Source organism: Theropithecus gelada, chromosome X, assembly GCF_003255815.1.
Source record: "Theropithecus gelada isolate Dixy chromosome X, Tgel_1.0, whole genome shotgun sequence".
Classification (NCBI taxonomy): Eukaryota; Metazoa; Chordata; class Mammalia; order Primates; family Cercopithecidae; genus Theropithecus; species Theropithecus gelada.
In genome coordinates, this window is record NC_037689.1 from 101,682,399 (window position 1) to 101,704,709 (window position 22,311).

At 40.0% G+C, this 22,311-nt stretch overlaps 1 protein-coding gene across 1 annotated transcript in view; it reads left to right on the plus strand.

The window, feature by feature from the left end:
* The first annotated feature begins 1,592 nt into the window (after positions 1-1,592).
* The window catches only part of LOC112615458 (nuclear RNA export factor 2), a 71,427-nt gene continuing 50,708 nt past the window's right edge, over positions 1,593-22,311 (plus strand). The window contains exons 1-2 of the mRNA XM_025372141.1: positions 1,593-1,731; positions 3,031-3,152. The gene's annotated coding sequence lies outside the window, so the exon portion shown is untranslated. The remainder of the gene's footprint in view (positions 1,732-3,030; positions 3,153-22,311) is intronic.

Here is a 22,311-nt window from a genome sequence, read left to right on the forward strand (position 1 = left end):
CACAGTGACATGCTAACTGTCATGAAGAAAAGTACCACATGTCTGATAAGGTGATCAGAGATGTACACTAAGTAAGGAAGGTAGCTATATTGATATCTAAGGCCAGGCTGTTACAGAAAAACACATAATGGTATGGGAGTATGCTTGCTGAGCTAGTTTTAGAGCAACAAAAAGGAGGCTAGTGTGGCTGGAGAAAAATCCATTTATTCATTCAAAGTATCCACTGAAGCAGGCATTGATATAGGCACTTAGGATACATTAATGAGCAAAAGGCAAAGATATTCGCCCTTCTGGAATTTGTATTTTTCCACCATGGGAGACAGACAATAAAAACCAAAAACAGCATTTGAGTAAAATATATGGTATTTCAGAAGATGACTGTGAGGGGAAAAATCAAATAGGGAAGAAGTGGAATCAGGAGGGTGGCCTGAGGGTTGGACATTCAAACAAATATTGGCTGCCTTGCAATTGATAGTATCATTAGATGAGTGGAAGTTTTCTCCTTTGTGCCGCCTTTGCCAGGCATCAGTGTAAATGCTCTATTGGCTTCACTGCAGAGAACACCACATTTTTCCTATCTTTGGTCAGGACTCAGTTCCTTCTTTAATATATCAGAGAACCAGAGACACTAATATCTGACAGCCTTTTGCCATCAAGTGGCCACGGGTTTTTAAAGTAAACATCTCCTGCTACACGTCCACTAAATTTGAGCTTTTAACTGCCTGTGTTGAGACGTGGCCTGGTAGAAACCCTCGCTGGGGCCGGGCGCGGTGGCTCACGCCTGTAATCCCAGCACTTTGGGAGGCCGAGTCGGGCGGATTACGAGGTCAAGAGAGCGAGACCATCCTGGCTAACATGGTAAAACCCCGTCTCCACTGAGAATAGAAAAACTAGCCGGGCGTGGTGGCAGGCGCCTGTAATACCAGCTACTTGGGAGGCTGATGTAGCAGAATCGCTTGAACCCGGGAAGCAGAGGTTGCATAAGATGGGATCCCGCCAACGCACTCCAGCCTGGGCAGCGAGACTCCATCTAAAAAAAAAAAAAAGAAAAAAGAAAAGAAAAGAAAAGAAAGAAAGAAAGGAAGGAAAGGAAGAAAGGAGGAAAGGAGGAAAGGAGGAAAGAAGGAAAGAAAGAAAAAGAAAGAAAGAAAGAAAGAAAGAAAGAAAGAAAGAAAGAGAAAGAAAGAAAGAAAAGAAGAAAAGAAAAGAAAAGAAAAGAAAAGAAAAGAAAAGAAAAGAAAAGAAAAGAAAAGAAAAGAAAGAAAAGAAAAAAGAAAAAAAGAAAAGAAACCCTGGCTGGTCAGTACCCAGGCCGTGCACAATGGAATTGTGCCTCACTTTTCATCTAAGACGAAATCAGCGGGTGGGGCAGGCTTATAATCAGAGCACCCCTCCCTTTCCACCTCACACACTCCCACCCCACTGTCCCACAATCCTTCCCGCCCCTCCTGCTTTTCCACCCTTGCTTTCTCCGCCATCTCCTTCGCTGCTCCCCTTCCCGCCAGCTCCAGGAGAGGGAGGGACAGGAACCTGGCTCCACCTCCCAGTATAGAGCTGATTGGCCAAAGGATGTCACCTGATCAAGCTGAGCCAATTGAAGTCCTCTCCCCACTGCTTCGAGAAGGAACCCTTAGGACGCTGGGCCCCACTCACAAGATTGCGTCTTGTTTGTGGCAAGATTCTGAGAGGAAGTGTAGCTCCCAGGTTGGTTCCAAGTCTTCTTCCAGTTAGGTAAATTACAACAATATCTTTTCTATAAATTTTCTTTTCTTTTCTTTTTGAGACGGAGTTTGGCTCTCGTTGCCCAGGCTGGAGCGCGATGTCGCGATCTCGGCTCACCACAACCTCCACCTCCCGGGTTCAAGCGATTCTCCTGCCTCAGCCTCCCAAGTACCTGGGATTACAGGCACGCGCCATCATGCCAGGCTAATTTTTGTATTTTTAGTAGAGAGGGGCTTTCTTCATATTGGTTAGGCTGGTCTCCAACTGCCGACCCCAGGTGATCCCCCCACCTCGGCCTCCCAAAGTGCTATGATTACAGGCGTGAGCCACCACGCTCGGCCCTTCTGTAAATTTTCTATAAATTAGGCCTATTTTGGCCTACATTACCTAGGGTCAAGGTTTAGGGATTAATAGGAAAGGCAAATCCAGCTGGATTGCTCAGTGGTCCACTCTCCACTCCACTCTCTCTGTGTCCCTTATCCTCACGTGTGATTAGCTTCAATTGTATGGCTAATCACTTCTTGCTCTCTCTTTACAATTCCTCAGGCAGGTTTTCTCTTCTTCAACAAGTTGTATTTCTCTTTTGCATCTTAGTTTGTTTCTGGTTAATTTTGATATGGTGGGCTTTAAATTGTAAATATTGGATTGTATAGATATTTTTCTTTCTATTGTATTTCATGCCTTTTATGCTTAAAAATGCTTTCCTCATCCGAAGAGTAAATACATATTCACCTATGTGTTGAAGATCACTGGGCTTTCATCTCTTATAACCTTTTTAATGAATGATGTGGTATGAGCATGTATCCCTGTTTGTATGCATCCTTCTAACTATGTTTCAGGTGGTTATTGTTAAGCAGCGTGGTTTATAGGTTGCCAGCCCTTTAGCCACTGATTCTGTCTTTTAAAATTCTTTACTCTGAAATAATTTTAGACTTACAGAAAAGTTACAAAAATTATTATACGGAGAGCCCTCGCCTGGATTTCCGTAATGTTAACATCTTATACAACCATAGAAAAATTACCAAAACTAATTACTACATTACATTGATGTACTAATTAACAGTACTACATCGATGCTAATTACCAAAAGTTAACATTGATGTTATTACATTTATATAACATTGTATAATTGTAATTGTATATGTATATATGCATATACATATAATTATATATGTATATAAATGTATAATTATATACATTTATATAACATTACATATTATTTAACGTTGATGTTATAACTATTAACTAATCTACAGATTTTATGCGAATTTCACCAGTTATCTCACTGATGTCCTTTTTCTATTCTAGGATCTTATTTAGGACACTTCATTGCATTTGGTCCTCATTTCTCCTTAGAATCCTCCAGGCTGACATTTCCTTAATGTTTATTGGTCTTTCACAGCCCTGACACTTTCGGAGATACCAGTCAGGTGTTTTGTGGAATGTCTCTCAATTTGTGTTTGTCTCATGTTTTCTTATGATTAGATTGAAGTTGTGCATTTGTAGCAAGCACACCTGTTTTATTCTCCTCCCTTTCCCAGTGGTGAGGGAGGGATTCCCACCCTAGTGTTATGGGGGTGACTGAACACATGGTACCCTATACTGGGCAGATGGAATCCACAGCAATTTATTAGTAACATTTACTCACAGCCGGAGAGAGGAGGGCACCTCACGCCAGGTAGAGCCACACGGTGTCACACTCTGGAAGAGAGTGAACAAGCAGGGGCTTTCAGGGGGAAGTCTTTGTAGTAACCAGAGGATGAAGTGACCGTTGGTTCAGGGGAGGACGACTGGCTTGTTTGAATAATTCTGCAGGCTGGTGGGGACCTGAAACATGCCACCCAGAGATAAGCAGGCACTGTGTCTATTCAACACAATAATAAGGAGGGTACTTTGGCTAGGGGGCCTTTCTCCCTGGGAACCCAATAGGGAAGATAACCTGTGGTGAGGCCATTCAGGGTCCTCCTGTTCTTCCCCAGATGTCAAGGCATCCATCTAATTGGGCCTCTAATTTTAGGTCTTATGCCACATTACCGCAAACATGATTTTGTTTCCTTCTGTGTGGATCATATCGGGTACATGACATCCATAATTTGTGTTACTGGTGGTGTTCACCTTGATCACTTGGTTAAAGGGGTGGGAGTTATGTTGCCCCAGTGTAATGCTACTATTTTCTTCTTTGTTAGTAATAAATATAGTATGAAAAGTTCTTTAAGAAGAAACACAATAGATCTTCTTATATTCCTGTTTCTTTGCAGACTTTGACCCACTACTGTTAAAATCTGTCTAGGGATCTTGCCTACAGCAAATATTACCTAATGGTGATTTTCTGTTGTCCTAATTTCTGCTACCTTTTTTAACTGGAATTCTTCTGTAAGGAAGAGCTGTCTTTACTCCCTCATTTACTTATTTCTTCAACTTATTTATCTCAGTATGGGCTCTTGAATAATTATGTTATACATACCGGGCTTAATACCCAGGTGACGGGTTGATGGGTGCAGCAAACCACCAGGGCGCAGGTTTACCTATATAATGAACCTACACATCCTGCACTTGTATCCCGGAACTTGAAATAAATTAAAATAAAAATTTAATCTAATTATATCATTATTTTGTTCCTTGAACTCTTCTAGCCTTGGCCATTGGGAGCTCATTTTGGTTGGTTCTGTGGTCTTTTGATATGACCCTATCCTTTTTTGGTACCTTTTTCTGGCACTATAAGATGTTCAGATTCATCATGAGCGTGCCCCCCTCGCCTCACACACACACACCCCTTATAGCCCTGGATTAAAACAACTTCTACAAGGAGCCCTGGTTCCCTTTCATGGGGAATGACATTTACCAACCAGTATCTTGGTGTGCGTTCATTATTAATGGCGTTTCATTGCCGCTAAGGCTCTCTATGGAAAGGGGTAGGAAATAATGTATGTATATACCCATGCCTATAGACACATGTACATTTATTTTGGTATCTATCTGTATGTATAACTATTAAAAGCCAGGAGCTTGTATTGATACTTTCAATTCCAGTCATTCTGGACTTTCTGGTCGATTTGTTCTCCGACCTGGCTTTCATTATCAGATAGTTTATATACCTGTTTATTTCTGGTCAGTAGATACATAAAGTAGCATCTGAATTGCTGACAAATGCCCCTGTTGCAAACATATTAATAACTTATATTTTTGTACAGTTGTTTTTGTCTTTGGCCTTAGAGGATATGGTCAAAATACTGCTATCCAAAGTTATGTATCTTAGATCTTTTCTTCCTGTCTCCTTCAGGGTGGTTAAGACACTCATTTGTAATATTGTTAGTTGAACCTGTTTCTGTTTGATTTGGGGTACCCTCACCCCAATATCCTGGTTGATTTTAATTTTTTATTTATATTTTGGGTATGTGCAACATTACTATGATCCAAAGAGTCAGGGGTATACAAAAACCTATACTTGGGGAAGTGTCACTCCTTCGTCATCCCTTCTACCCTGTTCCCATTCCCCATTTCTTTCCACTTCTTTCTCTGGCCCTCCCTGTAGGGTAATCAATCCCTTCGGTTTCCGGTTTAAATTTTCCTGTATTTATTTTGCCCAAATGAGCAAATACATACACGTTTTCTTATATTCCCTTCTTACACGAAGGATAGCATACTATACATGTTCCTTTGCACTTTGCCTTTCCTACTTAACAGCATTCTTGGAAATCACTCCATATTGTTTCACAGAGATCTTCATCGTTCCTTTTTACAGCTGCATTGTACTCCATTGTGTGGCTGTACCACACATAGTTTATTCAACCACTCACCTACGTTTGGGCATTTGGTTTTTAATATAGAAACCAGGTCTCGCTCTATAATCCAGGCTGACTGAAGTGCAGTGGCACAATCATAGCCCATGGTAACCTCAAACTCCTGGGCTCAAGCAATTCACAACTGTCTCAGCCTCCCAAGTGGCTAAGACTACAGGTGTGTGCCACCATGCCTGGCTAATTAAAGACTTTTTTTTTTTTTTTTTTTTTTTTTGTAAATACAGGGCCTTGCTATGTTGCCCAGAGTGGTCTGGATCTCCTGGCCTCCAGTGATCCTCCCCCCTTGGTCTCCCAAGTGCTGAGATTACGGGCATGAGCCGTGGTGCCTGGCCTGTATGGGCTTTTAAATTCCTTCCAAGATTTTACAGTTACAGACATTGCTCCCGCGAATAAACCTGGACATGATTTTTTTTTTTTTTTTTGTATTGGTAGAAATGTACCTTCAAGGTATATTCCCACTAATAGGATTTTTGGGCCAAAAGTTAAGTGCACATGTAGTTTTCTCAGGTGTTTCCAAGTTTCTCTCCAGAAGGATTGTACTGGTTTTCGTTTCCATTAGCAATATAAGAGAATGACAGTTTGCCCACAGCCTCACTAACAGAACACGTCGCCTTAGTTTTGAAACTTTTTTCTACAGGTTAGGTGAGAAATGGTATGTCACTGTTTCTGTGATGTACCTTTGTCTAACTGTGAGTAAGTTTTGACACTTATCATATGTTGAGGACTGTTTTTATACTTTTTGTTGGAATTATCTGTTCATATATTTCCCCCATATTTTTATTGCTGTTGTGGTCCTTCATCCCTCAATGTTTAAGAGTTCTCTATATATTTGGAATGTTATCCAGTTGTCTGCGCTATATGCTGCAAGTACTTTATACCAATTCGTCAGTTGCTCTTTGATATATTTATGAAGCATTTGCATCACTTTCGTTTATCCTTATGTGGTCAAATCAATAGACTATTTTCTTCTTTCATTGCCTCCGGAATTTGAATCTTAGTTAGAAGGCCTTTTCCTACACTGGGGTTCTGCCGTGTTTTCTTTTCTTTTCTTTTTCTTTCTTTTCTTTGGTTGATATGGAGTCTCGCTCCGTCGTCCAGGCTGGAGTGCAGTGGCGCGATCTCGGCTCACTGCAACCTCTGCCTTCCAGGTTCAAGCAATTCTCCTGTCTCAGCCTCCCGAGTAGCTGGGATTACAAGCGCCCGCCACCTCGCCCGGCTAATTTTTGTATTTTTAGTAGAGTCGGGGTTTCACCATGTTGGCCAGGCTGGTCTCAAACTCCTGACCTCAGGCGATCCACCCGCCTCAGCCTCCCAAAGTGCTGGGATTACAGGCGTGAGCCACCCCTCCTTCCCCGACCACTGCCATGTTTTCTTCAAGAACTTACATGGTTTCATTGGTTATGTTTAGATCCCTAACCTATTTGCAGTTTATTCTTGTGCACGCTGTGTTATGTGGATCTACCTTTATTTTTCCGGACGTCTCAGTTGTTCCAGGACCATTTATTAAATGTCCATCTTTGCCCTAGAGAGTTTATATACCATCTTTATCATGTACTAACTTTCATACGATTTGGTTGTATTTCTGAGTTTTCTATTCTAGTCCACTGGGCTATTAGTCTATTCTTGCACCAGTGCCACAATGTCGTAATTACAGGGGCTTTATAGTGTGCTTTTCTGGCTGGTATCATAAGTCCCCTCTCATAGATTTTCTTTTTCACATGTTTCCTGGCTATGCTTGCATGTTTTCAAAAAGTATATTAACTTTATTATCAGTTTGCCTAAATGCATAAAAATGTGTGCTGGCATTTCTGAGGCTGAATTAAATTTATACGCCAATTGAGGAAGAACTGACATCTTTTTAATGCCGAATTATTCCATCTAGGACAGTGATTTAGTCTGTTTGGACTTCTATTACAGAATACCGTAGACTAGGTTGTTTATAAATGACAGAAATTTATTTCTTGCAGTTCTGGAGACTGACAAGTTCAAGATAAAGATGCTGGCTGATTTGGTGTCTGGTGAGGGCCCTCTTCCTCATCGATGGTGCTTTCTAATTGTTTCCTCAACATGGTGGAAGGGACAAGGCAGCTCTCTGGAGCCTCTTTCATGAGAGAACTAATCCCATTCATAAGGGCTCCACCCTCATGACCCAGTCACCTCTCAAAAGGCCCCACCTCCTAATGGTATCACCTTGCGGGTAAAGATTTCAAGATAGTAATTTTGGGGGTACACAAACATTCAGACCGTCTCAGACAGCGTATGTGTTTCCATTTGTTCAAGTCTCCCGTGGTGTCATTCAGGCATATTTTACAATTTTTCTTGTATACATGTTGTTACCAAGTTTATTCCTAAACTTAAATCCTTGTTGCTAGTGTATATGGGGCCTTGTCTGTGAATGCGTCCTCCAGCTGCTTATTTTTTGTGTGTGTATTAAAAGACTGCTGATTTTTTGTATGTTAATTTTATACTTTGCTACCTTACTGACTTCTTTTACTGGTTCAGTTGATTTATCATTGTTTCTATAGGGGTTTTCAGGTATACTATAATATCATCCGCACATAGAGATGGCTTTACTTTTCTTTGTAAAAAGTAAGTTTTATTGTGTATATCTAAAGTATACAACGTGGTGTTATGGGACACATATAGATAGTAAAATAGTTACTATAGTGGAACAAATTAACATACCCATTATGTCACATAGTTACCCATTTTTGGTTTTGGTAGCAGGAGGTGCTAAAATCTATTCATTTAGCTGAAATCCCACATCGTATCTAAAATCTATTCATTTAGCAGAAATCCCACATTGCATTTAATAGTACAATTGTATAAACTGTATTCCAGCATGTTGTGCACTAGATCTCTAGTCTCTTTCATCCTATATATCTGCTACTTTGCATCCTCTTACCTACATCTTCCCCTTTCCTCCTCCCATCCCCTCTGCCCCACCCCGACCCTGATAACCACTGCTTTATTCTGTGTCTCTGTATATTTGAGTTTTATTTTACTTTCATTTTTTAAGATTTCACATGTAAGTGAGATCATGCAATATTTCTCTTTCTGTATCTGGATTATTTCACTATTATTTCATTGTTATGGCATAATGTCCTCCAGATTCATCCATGTTTTGGCAAATGGCAAGATCTCCTTTTTAAAGTGTATATATACAACACAGTTTCTGTATCCGTCCGTCCCTTGATGGACACCTAGATTGTTTCCATATCTTGGCTATTGTGATTAATGCTGCAGTGAACATGGGAGTTCAGATACTTTTCAAAGATCAGCTGCTTTTAAAAGGTGGTTATTTTATTTCCTTTGAGTAGATACCCAGCAAAGGAGTTGTTGGGTCGTATGATAGTTCTGTTTTACACTACCATATTTTTTTTTTTTTTTTGTAAAATAGAAAAATCTAGAACGACCATTTTATTTCTAAAACAGAAAAAAGAATCTATTAGGTACCTCCATACTGTTTTCCATAATGGTTGTCCCTATCTACATTCCCATCAGCAGTGTACAAGGGTTCCCTTTTCTCCACAGACTCGGTAATGTTTGCCATCTCTTGACTTTTTGATAATAGCTATCCTAATGGTTGTATGGTGTTGCCTCATAGTAGCTTTTATCTGCATTTTCCTGATGATTAATGATGTTGAGCACTTTTTCATATACCTGTTAGTCATTATGTATGTCTTCTTTGGAGAAATGTCTATTCAGGTCCTTTGCCCATTGATTAAATTTGATTGCTTTTCTGCTATGGAGTTGTGTGATTTCCTTACAAAATTTGGATATTAACTCCTTGTTCATATATGTGGTTCGCAAGTATTTTTTCCCCCAATGTGTAAGTTGCCATTTCATTTTCTTGATTGTTTTCTTTGCTGTGCTTTTTAGTTCTTCTTATTCATTCCTAGGAAAATGATCGATTTCTCTAGTCAATTGACTAATACTTGTAATACAAGATTGAATAGGTGTGAGGTAGTAGGCATGCTTTCCTTGTTCCTGATCCCAGGGGAAAACTTTGAGTGTCCCCCAGCAACCCCATTAAATGAGTTGCTAGCATTAGGACTTAGGTATATATGTTTTATCATGTTAAGAAAGCATCCCGTGGTCCCTATTTTCTTAAGGCTTTTCTATTTTTTTAACAGAAAGAGGAATTGAATTTTTCCAAAGGTTTTTCAACATCTGCAGTGATAACCATATGATATTTGTCTTTAAGTGTATTAATATGGTGGGTGATATCAAGGTACTTTCTAATATTGAACTAATCTGTATTGATGGGAGAAATCCCACTTTGCCAAAGTATATTATGATTTTTCAAATGTGTTGTTGGATGTTGTTTGCTAATATTTTATCTAGCATTTTTGCATCTACACTTATCTATCCATGTCGCACTTGCTTCGTAAAGGGAGTTATGAAAATTTCCTTTATAATGCTGTTGAATAATTTATAGAGCATTGGCACTGTGGTACTATCTGATCTTTGACGGTTCAGTAGAATTCACCTGTAGTAGCATCTGAGCCAGGTGCTCCTTGGGAGTTATTCCTTAATAACTTTTTCTATTTTTTTTTTTCTGTGAAAATTGGCCAATTGAAGCCTTCCAGCATTAGAGTAAAAATCTTGATAATCTGTATTTTCCTAGGAAATTATTTATTTCATGTGTATTTTTAATTTCTTTATATACAGGTTTGAAAAGTAACCTAATCTTTTCTGTTTAAACGATTATCATTTGTCATTTATTATTTTGCATATTTGTGCTCTCTCCCTTTCTTCCTTCATTAGTCTAGCTAGTGAGTTTGTCCAATTAAAAAAATAGGATTTTGATTTAATAAATATACACACATTGTTTTTCTACTATGTATCTTATTAATGTCTGCTTATTTATTCATTCATTCATTCATTCATTCATTTTAGTGACCGAGTCTCCCTGGATCACTCAGTCTGGAGTGCAGCGTTGTGATCATAGCTCACTGTAGCCTTGAGCTCTTGGACTCAAGCAATCTTCCCACCTCCGCCTCCTCAGTAAGTAGGACTACAGGCATGTTCCTTCATGCCCAGCTAATGAATCATTATTATTATTATTATTATTATTACTGTAGAGGCAGGGTCTCCCTATGTTGCCCAGGCTGGTCTCAAACTCCTGGCCTCAAGAGATCCTCCCGTCTCAGCCTCTCAGAGTGGTTGGATTACAGGTGTGAGCCACCAAACCCGGCAATTTCTGATTTTATGTTATTTCTTTATTTGTGTTTATTTTGGTTTCCTGGGTTGTTCTTTTATTAGGTTTTTGAGGCAATGCTTTACTTTATTTAATTTTATTCGTTCATTTTCACTGATGAGAGTATTTAGTGCTCTGAATCTGCTTCCAATCAGTGCTTTAAATATCTTCTACAGATTCTCATATGTAAGCTCTCATTGTCACTCTTCTTAAATATTTCTGTAACTTCAGTTTGTATCTCCTCTTTATCTCGACATTTGCTTAATAGAAGGCTTAACATTTTTTCCAGGTAGAAGATCCTTTCTGCTTTCAGTTTGTGTTAGTAAGTTCTACTTTTGTTGCATCGTGATTGCAGAGGGTTGGTTGTAATATTTCTACTTTATGGACATTAGTGAGGTAATTTGATCACGTTTTGTTAACGTGCCATCAGCTTTTGACAAGGTGGTATATTCTTTATTTCCAAGGTATAGATTTATGTGTGTGTATGTATGCCTATGTGTGTATACAAACACACAATGTATCTTATTAATTGTGTTGTTTACATTTTCGGTATACGTCTCTTTATTGTACCACTGGAGTTGCCTTGTACTGAGACTTGCCATGTATTAAATCTCCTATTATTACTGTGCTTCCATGTCTCCATACCTTTTGGCATTACAAAGGTGGTTGCTATGTTATTTGGTGCATAAATATTCCTAAGTATTATATCTTCACTGTGAATTTTCAATTTTAACATTGGCATGTAAACTTTGACGTTAAAAAAATTATTTTTAGCACCTGCTTTCTTATTGAACATTTTACTCTCTGGTCCACTAGTTTGTTTTTAACCCCCAATCTCCTTTTAACACTCGTCTACTGCCTTATGAAAAAAAAAAAAAAGTTTCTTTTCTTTTTTTTTCCCCTCTCTCTCTCACTTCTCTTATTTTACTTGCACTATTTCTTTTTTCCACAATATAAAATAAATGCACATTAGTCGTTTTCCTTGCTCCACCTTTATTTTAGTATTAGATACCAAATGCTCGCCATCAGATGTCGTAGGGAAGATTTTCCTGTCATTACCTGTGGAATCACAATCCCAGTTTATCCTTTAGAATATAAGTTAGCAAACGTTTTCTGTAAAGAGCCATATAGTAAATATTCCAGCCAATGGGCCATAGTTTGCTGACCCTTGCTCTAGTGGAGTACTCAGGAAGGGCTGATGGGCAGGTAATTTCCTAAGTTCCTGTCTGCTTTTCTATAAGCTGTGATACTTGTGAAGGATCAGCTGAGCTGGATATCAAATCATTACTTCAGACTTTTTTCTAAGCCCATTTCTGAGTTTAGAATTTTAAATAATATTCTAATTCAAGGCAGGTTTTATATCCTCAAATGCTTGTTTGAATGGAAGTAATTCTGTCCGGAAGGTTGACGTACAGTTTCCTTCTGTTTCATGGTTGTTTAATATGTGTGAAATTTTGTCTTCTGCTCTTTTACTCTTTCTGGAATGTTTTTGTAAGGAATTATCGTTCCTTTTGTTCATTTTTATGATATTGGCTTGTTTTACCAGATTCCTATTTTAATGGTGCTATTTTCTGTCAGTGTAGAAAAATTCAGGCCTTAAATTTACTGACTTCGCTTGCTTGTTTTGGTAGTGGACAAAGAAGTTACGAGTGCTCTGATTCTGTGGTTCTCTTATGTCTTGTAAGATTCTTCATTTTCCCCTTTTGTTTCCTTCCCCATCATTACCAAAGTGGCAAAGCATGCTTCTCCCTTTCCGTTTGCCACCCCTACTCTTCCCCAGAAGCTGTGCATTTCAAAGGCTACGTTTGTTTGTTTGTTTGTTTGTTTATTTTGAGATAGAGTCTCGCTCTGTCTCCCAGGCTGGAGTGCAGGGGTGTGATCTCGGCTCACTGCACCTTCTGCCTCCTGGGCTCCAGCGATCCTCCCACCTCAGCCTCACGAGTAGCTTGGACCACAGGCGCACACCACCACACTCGGCCGCTGTTTTAAGTTTTCATAGAGACGAGGTCTCACTATATTGCCTAGGCTGGTCTGAAACTCCCGGACTCAGTGATCCTCCTGCCTCGGGCCTCCCAAAGTGATGGGATTACAGGCGTGAGCCACTGCACCCAACCCAAAGACTGCATTCTAAGATCATCTCTACCTCTTTAAATTACACATATTTTAGGGGTTCTTCCCTGTAGTCCCTGCTCTTATTATCTGGGACACCTTTTTGGTATTTTTTTAGACTTAGTCTGGGCTCAGTCATTTTAACTGTAGTTTCGGATCAACTTTAGGCCCCTTGCCTCTTCCTTTCTCTGTGTCTCTTGCAGCTTTTCTGGGTCTGTCTCTGCTTGCCACAAAGCCTAGTGATGGGAGCATGACAGATCATGTGCTGGGATTTCATGCTTTTTCTCCTTTTACTCACTACTAAAGATTTGGCATTATCTGTTTCTAAGTAACGATGAGGATGTGGCTTCTGTATAGATTTACCTCTTCCTTTCTGATTGGTTTATATCCTTTTGACACGAAACATTGGGAGGCAGGTGCCTGGGTGGTCGACATTGCCTTCTGCTGACTTGCAGCTGATTTCAAATGGCATTTTATCTTATCTAAATATATATGTGTGTGTATACACACACAGACAGACAGACACAGAGACATTTATACACACATACAAGTCTATTTCTATTCCATGTCAATAGTAGAGGTCTCTTGAAGTGGTTGTTTGATTCACCATATACTTGTTCAATACATATTTCATTTATTGCTATCTTTGGTGGCAGGCAAGAGACTGTGAAAATCCTCTCAGGATATGTGAATGTTCCTCACCCTAAAGCAGGTTCATGTCGATGGACCAAAAGGTTCCAGCCACACTGCTAGAGCTTGCTGCATGGAGTCGGCTGAGTGATGAGCCTGCAGCTATCCATGCTCTTGAGGAGCTCCCATGAGACCTCTTTGTTCCATTGTTCATCACTGCCTTCTTAGGTGGGCAGAAGATGAAACTGAAGGCCATGGTGAGGATTTGGCCCTCCCATTGTCTCCATGTTGGACCATTGAGTGTACAGGAGTCACACTATGAAATCTTGGGAGCCACGATTGATGGTCCGCAGATCTTCCCTGCCCAGAGCTCTTCCTCTTGGTAACCCTATGTACACTAGAGACGTAGTGAGTCATCAGGAGGGTATGCTGGAGCCTGAGGCAGGGGGTGGCCTAACAGTCTCCCAAACGTAGTTGATGGTGAATGCCGAGGATCTCTGTGAGGTTGTTGATCCAACGCTTGGAGTCACCTCAAGGACTCTAATGTCTTACAAAGGTGATTATGGAATAGAGGTGATTGAGAATACTATTGATGGATTTACCTACTGGGTATGATTACATAGAAGAACAACATGGACATTGAGACTAGGGAGGATTGGAGGAGAAGGAAGGATGGGAAAAACAGTAAAAGGTGTTGAGTTTGTACGGAAGAAAACTTTGTTGGTAGATTGTTTACCGAGTGAAGAGCGAAGATAAAGGTTTGTCCCTCCTTCCCCTCATTGATGTTGCTGGGTTATATTAAAATCGGCTACCTTTCATATTCTGTCTCTTCCTCTTCCTGCAGACGGCCAAAACGGAGGGTCCTGGATTTAAAGCAGGACCCAGACAGCAGAACCACGTGCTCTGAGATCAGGAGCACATTCTCGTTTTGTTTTCAGTCTTGTGTTTACTCTCAACACTCTATCCTGAAAATAGAAGAAGCCAAGCGAAGTGTTAGGTGCCTGGAAATTGTGCATTTAGAGTGTGAGTCTCAGCCCATCCAGGGAATGCATGGGATTGTTAGTGGACATTTCCCTTGATGGTACCTTGAGAACAAGGCAGTTCTTTTCTTTCCTTTTGGGTAAAGTTGAGCAGAGCCTTGGGTCCTTGTATCTCTGCTGCACAGATTTGCAAATTCCTCAAGTGTCTGCCCACAAAAGCGTCCTGTAGTTTTTGGATCTGGGATGCACTGATCACCTGGAAGTAGATCAGGCTTATTTGAGTGAAGCCCTTTTGACACAGATGATCCACCAGGACAGACTTGGTCTGTCTAAAATCTTTTTAAAATCCTGTAAGGGGAGAAACTTCTCAACTCTTCTCACTCATCTTGAGCAGATGAACAACCTCCAGGAACTCAGCTTGTCTTTCTTCGGCCTCACAGATCAGCTGGACAAAATTTTCGGGTGAGAAGTTGGGGAAGGACCTAGGTTCCCTGAATGCCCCATTATGAACAAAGGACTGCAACTATTCTTAGATATTTTTTGAGATGGAGTATTGCTCTGCCGCCCAGGCTGGAGGTGCAGTGGCACGATCTTGGCTCACTGCAAGTTCCGCCTCCCGGGTTCATGCCATTCTCCTTCCTCAGCCTCCCTAGTAGCTGGGACTACAGGCGCCCACCACCATGTCCGGCTAATTTTTTTTGTATTTTTTAGTAGAGACGGGTTTCACCATGTTAGCCAGGATGGTCTCGATCTCCTGACCTCGTGATCCACCCGCCTTGTCCTCCCAGAGTGCTGGGATTACAGTCGTGAGTATTCTTAGATATTCTTAAACACATTGTAAGCTATTTCTCCTTCCACATCAGCACGGGCACTACTGGGTGTTTTAAACTGGCCAAGCTAGAGAGTGTGGTCCCTCATGCTGAGGAGAAAGACACGATTAGAAAAGTCAGCTGTGCCCAGTCAGTCAGTCAGTCAATCAACCATGTGCAGACACTAAGATAACTCTGTCGACATATTGGTGAAAAAGACAGCAGTCCTTCTTTTATTGGAGTATGTAGCCTTCTAGAGAGGAAAGGGAGGCATTCAGTCGGAGAAATATCTGATGCTGTAGCACTGATGCACATCCCCATGGGCTGGTCACAATAGGTAATACCGCCAGATCGTTTTGTTCCTGTAGTTTTCCCGAGGCTTAGGACAGGAATGGAGAACTTGTCATTTGGAAATTCATCAAAGGGAATTCTCAGTGGGCTGCTTTCCCAGACCCATCCCCATCAAATAACTGAACTAGATACACGCTAATTATACCGTAGGCACTAAGTTAAATTCTTTTTCACTTAATCTATCCCACAACCGTCTATAATAATCACTGTTGTGCACATTTGAAAGATTAAAAAAGTATCTCAGCGTGGAAAAGTAACTTTCTTAGGGTCACAAATCTATTGAGTCTGACTCTGAAGTTCACAATGTCAACTGCTGTTGCAATGGATATACAGATTACTTTATTCTAGAGTCATAAGTATCTATAATTCAGGACTGCTTGCTCTAATCCAACCCTTATTCTTCAGAAATGCCTTCCTTTTTTCTCTCTACAGAGTCCTGCCATCTCATTTGTGTACACTGTATGTGTCTTTCTGTGGACTTTCTACCAGAGACATCACTGTCCTATCCCAGAGCTCTCAGGTTACCCACCTAAGACTGTTGAGTCTGACAAACAATCAGATATCTTGGGAAGTTTCTGAGCCATTCCCGGCTCTGCTGGAGATGGTCTCAGGGGCCCTGCAGCATCTGGAGATAGACAACTGCCCGATAACTGATTCTGCTTTCTCTGTTGTCATCCCAACCCTGAACCACTGTTCCTACCTCTGTGTCTCTAGCTTTGTCTTCAACCCCATTACAATGCCTATGCTCACGAGTCTTCTGCAGCACAGCACTTACCAGCCTTGATGGAGTTGAAGCACGTGATTTATCCTGTCCCTGTCCATTGCTATGAACAATGGCATTCTCATGGCAGTTTGGACATACAAGCTTGCTGAAGTGCAGGCCTCATTGAAGGTGATGCTGCAGGCAGTACCACAGAACGACGTGAACTAGACCACCCACTCTGAGTGATTTTCACAGGACAAGGAGTTGTTTCATCACTGATGTGTGGCCACTAAAACACTTGAGTGTTCTTGCCTGAAACCCAATTTGTAAAGACACATAATGTACAATTCTGCTATTCCAGGAAACTGGTGTTAGGAAGACTGGATGTGTAACTGACCTCTATAAAAGAAAAACTCTAAGAAGGAAACAGCAGACTTTACGAAGTCCTGTGGGTCTCTTGTTCACTGTCCTCTACATCCTCCTCCTTGTTACTGACCACAGTGTTGGGTACGTGACATGGGCTGACCCAGTCGTGGCACACCATTTCCCTGTCCACACTGATCGGTTCACTTATGGGTACTTGACGCAAGTCAGGACAATTGAAACCTTTCCTGGATGTTTTTCTGGAGTAGATGCTGGTTACTGAAGCCAATAATATTAATAATATTACTCACTGAGGTCCTTTAATCTTCTTGTATTCATGATTGCCTTAGGCTGCTTATGACAAACCATTGGCAATTAAAATGAAAAACAACAACAAACAAACTATGCCCACTACCTACTGGTGCCTTTATCAGTATATTGCTATCTCCTTTCCTAGGTCTCAGAAGCGTGGGGCTCAGTTTGCCCTTATTTCACACAGATTCACCAAAGATCTGTTATTAGCTAGGTACTGTTCCTGCTGCTAAGATGGAATAGGCAAACAAGACCCTACACGAAGTCACTCACAGTACAGATCTTCCTATGATTTGTCGGTTTCCCCGCTCTTTTCTTAGGGGATTTGGGAAAGTTATTTAACCCATCTATATCCCAGATTTTTTTTTTTTTTTTTTTTTTTTGCTTTGCCCGTTGCATACTCTGCTCAAACCACATTGGCCTCTTTATGCTGTTGGATAGCTCATCAAGACTCAGGCCATAGCTTAAATGTTACGCCCTCCGAGAGGTTTTTCTCTTCCCTCTCCTTACTTATCCCACTTCTCTCCCATTACTTCCCTTACTTCATCATGCTGTTTTAAAATGTACCATGTACATTTCCTTCATGGTACACATCATTCCATATGTATTTGCACCCTCTGCTCTTCCCCTAGAGTTGCACTGTTCAGTATAGTAAACACTAGCCACATGTAGCTACTGAGCACTAGAAATTTGGCTACTCCAAAATGTGATGTACGATAACTGTAAAATGCACGTGGTATATTCAAGACTTAGTGAGAAACAAAAAATGTAGAATAACTAGTTAATAACTTATTTGTATTGTTTATGGGTTGAAATGATAAGATACTGCAGGTCAAAGACATAGTAAAAAAAAGAAGACAGATTACTAATGTGTTTACATTGTTCAACATGTTGAAATGATAGCACTGCGGCAAAGACAATCACTCTGAGCATTCCTATTGAATACCTCCTTGGAAGACCCAATCGGTACAATAAAGCAAAGGAAAGTACTAAAAGGCACACAGATTGCAAATGAAGTCATGAAAAAGTGTCCCTATTTACTGACATGATGGCTATGTATAAAATTTCTAGGAATTTATGAAAAACCTCCTAGAACTAATGAGTGAGTGTACCTAGATTGCCGTATACCAGGTCAATATTAAAAATTGGTCAACCGTATTTTTACATACAGTCCTCCCTTTGCACAGTTCCGACATGCACTAAGGTCATTTACCGTGATTTAGTTAAATACCACCAGCCCCTTCACAGTATGGGTCAAATTTCACTTACCATGGTAAACTAACTGTCAGTAACTACATAAAGACCAAACATTGCTGCTGGCTCTTCAGTCCACAAATCGCTACTGAAATAACAGATGAGAATCATGATCGGTGGCCAGTCATGTCACTTCTTTCAAATTCTGTTTGTGTCACTCCACAAATCACTATTTAAATTATAGATGAGCATCAGGGTCAGTGACCAGTCATGTCACTTTTCTTTCAAAATCTAATCATCTTTGGTCACTGAGTATCTATTATTTATTTCATGCATCAACAGCCAAGAATGAAGCTGAGTTTCCTCCTTGTCTTCCAGTGAACCACTCATATGACATTTTACCAAAGAACTGGATAGTTTAAAAAGGTAATTGGCCAACAAAGACAAAAGCATGCAAACAAATGACAAAAAGTAACGCTGGAAGTGGAAATTGCAAAACGGTTTTGATGGAAAGGATTAAGATATCTCAGTGAAAGTGACACTTGCAAAAAAAAAAATTTACACTATAGGATTCCTTGGAGATATTCATGACATAGAAGGAACAAAGAATAAAATTGTGGAAGCTGATCAACACTCGAAACTGAGACACAAAATTTGCCAAGTCACGGGAAAAAAATGTCTACTCCGTGTCACAATTAATAAGATGAGAAGAAGGCAAGAAGTATTCATACTTCTCTTTTTTTTTTCCATGAGAAATTTCTGGATTTAGTTTTATTTGGAATGTCACCACCTTCTCTGGCAATAATATATGGTATAATTATTTTTAGAATGTGATTACTTTATTAATATTTGAAGACATTTTTATGTTTTGAGCACTTTTCTGAAACAATAGCTTCTATTTTAGTGAATAGTAGTGGAGAAGGCCATAATTGATGTTTTTCTGTAACATTAAGCTAGTATTGGTAGAAGCAGTTAGATAAATTCAAGTCCCCTGACTCCAGTCAGAAGACTTTCTCTAAATTACTGTGACTTTGTAAAATATTCTTAATTTGAATTTTCTTATTAATCCAATAGTTATTTACATTGATCTTAAGTAAAATTTGTATGTGGCAGCCAGGCGTGGTGGCTCATGCCTGTAATCCCAGCACTTTGGAAAGCTGAAGAAGGCGCATCACTTGAGATCAGGAGTTCGAGACCAGCCTGGCTAACTTGGTGAAACCCCTGTCTCTACCAAAAAAAAAAAAAAATTGTCAAGTGTGGTGGCGGGCACCTGTAGTCCCAACTACTCAGGAGGCTGAAGCAGGACAATCGCTTGAAACCCGGGAGGCGGAGGTTGCGGTGAGCCGAGATCACGCCATTGCACCCCAGCCTGTGCAACAGAGTGAGAGTCTGTCTCAAAAAAAATTTTGTATGTGGCTAGTTATTAATTGTCAATTTCACTTTCATTGACATTTCTGCTTTCACTTCACAGCGCTTTAAAAATATGAACTCTTGGATTTCTGCTTTCATGAAGTTAATGTCATTTTTAGGCCTAAAACTTTTTCTTTTTTAAAAATTCTCATGCGGTTTTAAATTTTGTTTCATTTTATTTTAAGTTCCGGGATACATGTGCATGACGTGCAGGTTCGTTATATAGGTAAACGTGTGTCGTGGTGTGCTGCACCTATCAGCCCATCACCTAGGTATTAAGTCCCGCATGCATTAAGCTATTTATTCTGATGTTCTCCCTCCCCCCGTCTCCCTGACAGGTCCCACTGTGTGTCGTTTCCCTGCCTGTGTCCATGTGTTCTCATTGTTCAGCTACCGAACATGTGGTGTTTGGTTTTCTGTTCCTGCGTTAGTTTGCTGAGGCTAATGGTTTCCAGCTCCATCCATGTCCCTGCAAAGGACATGATCTTGCTCCTTTTTTTGGCTACATAGTATTCCACGGTATATATGTACCACATTTTCTGTATCCAGTCTGTTACTGATGGCCATTTGGGTTGATTCGTTGTCTTTGGTATTGTGAATAGGGCAGCAATGAACATACACATGCATATATATTTATAATAGTATGATTTATATTCCTTTGGATATATACCCAGTAATGGGATTACTGGGTCAAATGGTATTCCTGCTTCTAGGTCTTTGAGGAATCACCACATTGTCTTCCACAATGGTTGAACTAACTTACGCTCCCACCAACAGTTTGAAAGCGATCAAACTCCACAGCCTCGGCAGCATCTGTTGTTTCGTGACTTTTTAAAAATCGCCATTCTGACTGTTGTGAGATAGTACCTCACAGTGGTTTTGACTTTCATTTCTCTAATGATCAGTGATGTTGAGCTTTTTTTTTTTTCCCCTATGTTTGTTGGCCGCATAAATGTCTTCTTTTGAAAAGTGTCTGTTCATGTTCTTTGCCCACTTTTTAATGGGGTTGTTTGTTTTGTCTTGTAAATTTGTTTAAGTTCCTTGTAGATTCTGGATATTAGACCTTTGTCACATGGATAGATTGCAAAAATTTCCACCCTCTCTATAGGTCGTCTGTTCACTCTGATGATAGTTTCTTTTGCTGTGCAGAAGCTCTTTAGTTTCATTAGATCTCCTTTGTCAATTTTTGCTTTTGTTGCAATTGCTTTTGATGTTTTTGTCATGAAGTCTTTGCCCGTGCCTATGTCCTGAATGGTATTGCCCAGATTTTCTTCTAGGATTTTTATAGTTTTGGGTTTTACATTTAAGTCTTTAATCCATCTTGAGTTAATTTTTGCATAAAGTGTAAGGAAGGGGTCCGTTTTCAATTTACTACATATGGCTAGCCAGTTCTCCAAGCACCATTTATTGAATGGGGAATCCTTACCTCATTGCTTCTTTCTGTCAGGTTTGTCAAGGGTCAGATGGCTGTAGATGTGCGGTCTTATTTATGAGATCTCTATTCTGTTCCATTGGTCTATATGTCTGTTTTTCTATCGGTACCATGCTGTTTCACTGTCAAGTGCTGGAAAAAGAACCAAAGGAACTGTCTCTCATTGTCGGTGGAAATATAAAATGGCCCAGACACTCTGAAAAATAATTTGGCAGTTTTGCGTGAAGTTTTTTTTTTTTTTTTTTTTTTTTTGGAGACAGAGTCTCGCTCTGTCGCCCAGGCAGTGGCCAGATCTCAGCTCACTACAAGCTCCGCCTCCCGGAGCTTTAGGAATTCTTTTCTATTTCTGCGAATAGAAATAGTATCAAAATAGGTATTTTGATAGGGATTGCATTGAACCTGTAGATTGCTTTGGGTATTATGGACATTTTAACAATATTGATCCTTTCAATCCATGAGCATGGAATATTTTTCCATTTTTTGGTGTCCTCTTCAATTTTCTTCATCAGTGTTTTATAGTCTTCATTATAGAGATCCTTCACTTCTTTGGCTAAGTTAAGTCCTAGGTACTTAATTTTATGTGTGGCTATTTTAAATGAGATTACTTTTTAATTTTGTTTTTCAGGTAGTTCACTGTTGCCAGATAGAAATGCTACTGATTTCTGTATGTTGATTTTGTACCCTGCAACTTTACTGAATTGGTTGATCAGTTATTAGTAATTTTCTTGTGGAGTCTTTTGTTTTTTCCAAATATAAGACCATATCATCAGCAAACAAGGACAGTTTGACTTCTTCATTTCCAATTTGAATGCCCTTTATGTCTTTGTCTTGTCTGATTGCTCTAGCTAGGACTCCCAGTACTATGCTGAACAACAGTGGTGACAGTGGGCATCCTTGTCGTATTCCAGTTCTTCGAGGAAAGGCTTTCAGTTTTTCCACATTCAGTATGATACTAGTTGTCAGTCTGTTGTATATGGCTTTTATTATGTTGAGGTATGTTCCTTCTATATCCAGTTTGTTGAGGGTTTTATCAGGAAGAGATGTTAAATTTTTTATCAAATGCTTTTTCAGCATCGATTGAAATGATCATATGGCTTTTATCCTTCGTTCTGTTGATTTGATGTAACACATTGATTGATGTGTGTATGTAGCACCATCCTCGCAACCCAGGGATAAATCCCACTTGGTCATGATGCATGATTGTTCTAATGTATTGTTGAATTGGGCTTGCTAGTATTTGGTGGAGGATTTTTTTCCATCAATATGCATCAGAGACAATGGCCTGTAGTTTTC